Raw genomic sequence first — 7274 nt, 5'->3', positions numbered from 1 at the left:
TGCTGAGGTCTGGAAGTTGAAGTCTAAGGCACCTTCTGGCAGGGAACCATAGGAAGAGAGCAGAAGGGCCAGGCAAGTCGGGAACAAAAGGAGCAAAATCAAAATACAAATCAAGGAGACAGCTGTCAGTGTCAGCCTCCCCACATGTCTCTTGCCCATGTCTCTCCCAAGTGTCTGTACGTGTCTCAATTCCACGTCCCATAAATCCCTAGTACAAGCCCAAACCTGAGATGCAAGCAGGACTCGTTCACATGTCCTGGTCCTCCTCCTTGTGCTTCCTTCAAGTCTCCTTCAGCTTCTCCTGCCCTGTTAGCTCCACCCTTGATTAGGTGGGGCAGGAATCATGGAACTTCCCCTTTTATGAAGATTACACTGTAACATTGGGAAAAAAGAGTATAAAACATCTCATTTTATATTGATTTTATATTGAAATGATTATTTATTGCATATGAGTTAAATGAAATATTAAAAAAAATAATGACACTTTCTCTTTCAGATTCATCATGATTTTTCAAGTTAGAGAAAATATTTAATTCATGAGTTAGGGAAAATATTTTACTCATGCGTTATCATGAACATTTGTGCATTTGTGGTGGCCTCCTCTCCCTACCTTCTCACATAGTTTTGGACAAAGAGCTTTTCTCAAGCACGATTCCCTATCGTGTATTGTTTTGTTTTCCTGCTTTGAACGGGCATCTCAGGTTACTCACAGAGCTTCTTAATTTGAAGCCAGTCTCTCTTTGGAGGGGTGAGGCAGCGGTTCTGAAACTTGTGGGTGTATGAGCAGCATCCCGGGGTTACTGAACACTGTTAGGTGCATCACAGAGTTTCTGAATGTGCAGGTCTGGGAGGACATGCATCATAATGACATCTCAGACCCTGCTGCTGTTGGTGCAGGGCCCACACTTTGAGCACCCTGGTCTAGCCTGCCTGTGCCTCGGTCCTGTCCCCCCTTTTAGGACTTGGCCCAGGGGTGTCTTGGAGTGGAGGAACAAGAGCCTCCTATCTCACATGTCAAAAGGAAAATAAATCTCATATGTCAACCCACTTTTCAAACTATTGAAACTCAAATTATAGAAAAAATAAACAAGATTTTGTGCATCACATTGTGCCCTCTGTTTTATAGATGAAAGAGGTTTAAACTTGCATCTCTATAGAGTCTCCCTTTCTCTGCACTTAGCCCACATCTCACTAGTTTCCATATTTATTTATAAATACGAGCTCAGCCTTATTTAAGGAGTCCTGTTTTCTTAGCATTGAGAAGTCCCTGAAGGAAAAAACGACAGCATTAACTATTGAATCCCATCGACTTTGCCATTTATGGCCATGTAACTCGGGGTGAGAATTTCAAGGGATAATGAAACTATAGGTTTGGCCCCCAAAATTTAGACTCCTCTTGTAAATTTCCCCTCTCCTTTTATGAAAGGCAACAAATAGTCGTGTAATGAAAGACTAAAAATTTTCATAAGTTAAATATTTTTCTTGACCAAATGAAGTTTAATTAACTGTTAATTTAAGGAAATGTTCACATCCTGTTTTAAATCAGCAGGAGAAATTGCCAGCACACCTCTTTTCATTTATAAGTGCAAAATGTCAGCCCTCTATTTTCAACCTTATTAAAGTTGAGAACTTTATCACTGACACCTTCTGGATTAAACCTGTAACCACCCAGGGATGAGACAGTTAATTAACTCGTGAAAATTCACAGTGAAAATGACAGCATTACAAATTTGTCAAATTTCCCCAACTCAGAAATGGGAGATAGAAGGGGAGGTCATCTTTTTTTCCTACCACGGTTTACAAATGTATAGGATAAAAGGAAGGTGAGGGGCACATAACTAACAACACCTTTATTTTATTTGATTAGACAATAAACAAAATAAAAATTCATAATTTATTTTAAAATAAAAAATGGAGAACAGAAGTGAAGGTCTTACTCTCTCTGGACTGGAGGATGGGAACGTTGCCCTGCAGCCCCTGCTTAGATGACTGGGTGTCTCCTAAGCTCAGAGGTCCTCAGCTGTCCCATCATCAGAGCTGTTTTGCACCCTCAGCCCAACACATAGCCCCTTGGGGACTTGGAGGGTGAGAAGAAGCAATTTCAACATGAAGCGTGCACTGTGTGTTGTGCCATGAGAAATGAGCTCTGTAAATCCATGGAAAGTCTACAGGAGGGTGACCACTCCCTCACAGCCCCCACCACACCCATTTAGGAACAGCTTGCCAATTTTTGCAAAACACCTTTTCATTTATCTGGCCAGTTCTCTGTGTTTAAACATAAAATTGCTACATAATGGTACTTCTTTATGGATTGTTTATACAACATCTGTCATTTAATGTAATGCAGTGGGTATGTGTTAGCAGATAATACAAGCAGAAATCTCTTTTTCAATCAGAATAGAGATGATAGTTTGCAAGCTATAACTATACATCTTCAGGAATTATCACAAAAGGGATATATACAAGTACCAAGAAATAGAACTTTAGTAGTGCTCCTGGTATCCATGCCTCTGGTTGTGGTCATCTAAATTGTGTACATTTTGGACTATTAGGAATAATGCTGCTGTGAACAACCTATGATACTCCTGTTTGTGTAGTTCTGTTGGCTATGATTTTAGTAGATAATGAGAAATAGTTTTCTTATTGACTATACTAAATACTAATAGTTTCCTATGATTGTACTAAAGTACATGCCCACCAAAGTGTATGAGAATTACTGTTTTTCCAACATAGGGCATTATTCTTCCATGTAAACTTAAAACCAACCTAAGTTCCACTAATTGAACACACTCCACAGAGAATACACACACCATTTAAAATTTGTACTGAACATAATTATACTTCTCTATCTCTACCGCCCCCCCCACATTTGCTTTAAAAGTATTTAACAGTCAACATTTGCTTTAAAAATATTTAAATTTCTACTTTGAGAGGTCTGCCGTGCCATGTGGGTATCTCCCTGGCTGGCCAGGAATCGAACCCGTGCTGCAGAGGCTGTGGACAGCTTCACAGCGCTGTGCTCAACCCACTGTGCCACTGGAGGAATAGTGTTCTTCAATTTTCTGTTCTCGCAGGGTAGTCTATTTTTTTAATAATTAATTTTTTTTTCCAGTGAGAGCACAAATGCAGTCCCCCACAACCACAAATTATGCAGTTGCGTCTGCTACATTTGGGGAAATCACTGGGGTCAGCAAATCCGGATTGCAAAGGATAGTAAGCCTCTCCCTGGGAAAACAACTTTCGTGATCATGGTGTCTCCACTGCAGGTAAGTATAAATAATTAATTATTTTTTAACTGAGGTAATATTGGGGTGCCCCTATCAGGTATTACCACCATAGTGTACCACCAACAACTTACCCCTAATCTACCACCATAGACCATTGTGCTTTCCTCCCTCTATGTTGTTTTCCTGCCCCACTTCTTTCCACCTCTCCCCACCTGGTGCTTCAGTTCTGTAATCAGCTACCAAGGGTTAAATTTTCAACTTGTTTTTATGTGACTTAATTTAGTTACTTTATATTCCACGTACTAGTGAAACCAACAGCTGTTTTAATTATTAGGTGCATGGGTCCCTTTGAGAATAAAACTTAAAGACCGTCTCCTCTATAGATGCATTTATGTGCAAATGCCCATGCAATTCCACCTGAGCTTCAGAGATCACAGCTCCTAGAAGCCCATCACTTCATGGAATCCAGGCCAAGGACTTCTTCCAAAGGCACTGACCGACCTTGGCAGAGTACCCACTTACAAGAGATCTTCAAGTTCTCTTTCCCCTCTTTGTAATTCCCCCCTTGTTTGTAGAGGAGAAAAGTCCCACCTTCCTACTTTGAAAGAGTTATACCTCCTTTCAGAGGCAAGGGTCAATTTCACGCACACCGACCTTGGGAAGGCTTGGGACCTGAGTTCATTTCTCTTGCTGGTAATTGCTCTCCCCACTCTTCTCCTCGCCCAACCTGGTTCTTAGACTTACTGCTGCACATACCACCACCTCAAACATATCCATAGTGCCCCTCAACACTGCCGTCAACAGCTGGCTTAGTTTCTCTTCTTCATCTCCACATTTCCAATAGGGAAATGTTATTCCCCAGTCCCCACGTTTCCAGGGGAAAAATACAATTGGCCAAAATCACAAGCCAGTGAAGAGGGTACAGAGCCCCATGCATCCCCGGCCTGACTGCCGATTAGAATCACCCAGAACACTCATGCCTGACCCAGCCAAGTTTAATCAATGTCATGGAACAAGGGCAAGACATTGGTGCATTTTAAAAGTTTTCTTGCATAATTCTGATGCTCAGGGAAAGTTGAGAACCACTGATATACTCTAAAGACTACAGACAGGCAAACAGTGAAAAAATGTTTAATACAAATGTATAGAAGAACCGTCTTTATGTGAAACGTATAAGGAGATGGAGAGAATTTCTACAAAATCAGGAAAAGACTAATTTGCAGGATCTATTAAATTCAGAGCACTTGAAACTATCAAGTCCTTCCCACATTGCATTCAATTTCCCATCTAGCAGGTGTCAGATCAGAAAATGAGGTCCTCCCCTCCCACTGGTTTTATTTTTTTCTTAAAAAAATTAAATCCTAGTGTTTACGTTTTGTGATTAAAGTAATGCAACTCAATATGAAGGGACTTTTTGAATATGCATTCCTCCATATAATTTAAAATAATAACGTCAAAGAAACTAAAACACCTAAGGAAAGAAATGCTACTGTTAACTGTAATCCCTGTTAACTGTAATTCTCTATTTGTGTGACTTCTGCATTTAAAAAAAATTAATTTTCCAATTTTCTATTAATTAAATTTTCAGTTTTTTCCCTTAAATTCTAATACAAGTGGTGTGCCTGGTTATTACATAACCTGAAAATGTAATTTTAAATAAAAAATATGATTAAAAGCTGTAACACTGTATTCAAACATTATTTGTAATGTTTGAATAGGAAACTAATAGGAAACTACAGCGAAGACTGCCTCTGTTAGCTGCACAATGAGGAGCAAAGTGATCCTGGGAATGGTGTCTTGAAAGAACTCCATTCCCTGAAGTCTTTACAGACTCCACCCCCAGCTCCACCCCTGTGAGATCCCACACACTGAGGATTGCAACTCCCAGCAAGCCAGGGACCTGACTTGGGGCTAGGGAAAGTTAACAGGCCATGCTGGGCTTGTGACTGAGCACATGCTTGCTCTTGTTCTTGCTTCTCTTGCTTTTAAGGCTTTCTCTTGTACCCTATATGGCTGAGAGGACATACTTGGAGAGATACTTGTGAAACTGGATCCCTGTGCACAAGCCAGAGGGTAAAACCCGATTTTTCCCGCCACCTGAGCATAGGCTGTGCTGGCTTTGTGGTACCATTGGCATGTATGGTTTGAGGGCCTACAGGTGCAGGCTGCTCTAAAAATGGACGAAGTGGCTAGTGTTCCACTGCCTGTCATCCCCAGTGTGAGCAACCCCACTGGGACTCAGGCAGCTTTGGTAGACAGGCAGCAGTGGTTCCCAGCCAAGCTGCCTCAAGGCATGCTGCCCCACTGGGGCTGCAGCAGCAAAGTTGCCCCTCACCAGAGCAAGCTCTAGCAGTAGAGGTGGAGACCCAAACCCCAAGGTTTCTTGCACAGGACCTCTTGGAGGAGCATTGGGCGCAGCTGAGGCAGCTCCAGTGTTGATGCTCCCTGGAACTGCAGGCAGTAGAGGCCCGCAGAGTGCCAGGGCAACATGGTGGGCTCCCAGTAAAGCCTACCCCCTGTCCCAGCTCTGAAGCAGGCTCTATCCCCTCCCCCTGCATTGTTACACCATGCCCAGCTGAAGGGGCAAGAGGTTTAAAGTAATCACCATTAAACACTCCCAAGAATCATTGCAAAAAGTTCTAATTTCACCACATCCTTGTCAACACTTGTTATTGTATGTATTTCTTGCACCATCCTTTATGGATGTGAAGTTGTTTCATTATGGGTTTGTCATTGTCCTTAATGACTAATGACAATCAGCATCTTTTATTTATTTATTGTCCATTTGCGTATTTTCTTTGATAAATGTTATTCAAGTTCTTCATCCATTTTTAATTGGTTTGTCTTTTCATTATTGAAATGTAAGCGCTCTTTACATATTTTGGACATAAGTTCCTTATTAGATATAATTTCCAAATATTTTGATATAGACAACCTCATTTTGTGCATTTTTTAAAATTTTCTTGATTTTAAGGGTTTTTTCCTTGATTAAATTTCTTGACATCAATTGCAGCACAAAAGTTTTCAATTTTGATGAAGTTTAAATTACTTATTTGTGTCTTATGTTCCTTATGTTTCTGGTGCCAGATCTATGAAGCCCCTCCACAAGGTCAAAAAGATATTCCTAAATTATCTTCTAAGGGTTTTATAGTTTTAACTCTTATGTTTAGATCAGCAGTCCATTTTGAGTTAATGTTTTGCACGGTGTGAGGTAGGAGATCCAACTTCATAGTGGGCATCCAAAGACTTGAGTATCTATTACTAAACCAAAGACTTTAGTATCAATTACTAAATGAGAAATGTTTTAGATTTTTGACAACTGTGTTTGAACTCCACAGCAGGACCTTGGGCTTACTATCTTGGAGACAAGTAACAAAAGATAGCACACTGTTACTTTTTAGTAAAAAGAAATAAAACCCTGATCTCTCAATTTGCCAAATATTTTCATCTCTTGTATCTTTAGTTCTATTTCTCTCTCCCAAAATACTTCACACTCCAAATGTTTGTTTTTTTCTTCATTCCCCTTTCTTTAAATGGAACAGATACTGTCTTTTTTTTTTTTTTTTTTTTAAATAGAGGCATGTTTTATTTATTTATTTATTTGTTTGTTTGTTTTGTTTATACATGCACTGGGTACAGTCAGAAGCACGGGAGGGTGAGAGAATTCACCAGAGCCAGAGCGGGGAGCAGAGCAGGCAGACTGACGAAACACACTGCTGAGGGGAGCAGCGGGCGGCAGGAGAGGCCTGCGCGCCATGTGGGACCCTCCTCAGGTGGCCGGGGAGCAGCCGGGGATCGAACCAGCGCCGCAGAGGCCGCCGGCAGCTTTGCAACCCAGCGCTCAACCGCTGCGCCACCGGGGAGGCCCCATTCCCCTTTCTTTTCCATGTATTTATTATGCTGAAATATTCCAAGCATATTCAAATAATGGAGCACACACACACACATAAACATGTCTCAGATTCTCATGTTTTCTCTTCTGGTCTAGGTCAGGGCCCTTGTCTACAAATAAGCTTAATGACATTGCTACCCCCTTCCACCATATCT

The 7274-nt window shown here is 41.1% G+C and overlaps 1 non-coding gene across 1 annotated transcript; it reads right to left on the bottom strand.

The window, feature by feature from the left end:
• Positions 1-3108: 3108 nt before the first annotated feature.
• Positions 3109-3274, bottom strand: LOC119243855 (U1 spliceosomal RNA). The gene has a single exon (XR_005124857.1). It is a non-coding gene; the product is annotated as a U1 spliceosomal RNA (small nuclear RNA).
• Positions 3275-7274: the final 4000 nt, after the last annotated feature.

The sequence above is a fragment of the Talpa occidentalis genome, unplaced genomic scaffold (assembly GCF_014898055.3).
Source record: "Talpa occidentalis isolate TD23 unplaced genomic scaffold, MPIMG_talOcc4v2.1 talOcc4.13, whole genome shotgun sequence".
Lineage (NCBI taxonomy): Eukaryota > Metazoa > Chordata > Mammalia > Eulipotyphla > Talpidae > Talpa > Talpa occidentalis.
The sequence above is the reverse complement of the archived record's forward strand: the minus strand, read 5'-3'. Positions and strand labels throughout refer to the sequence as shown.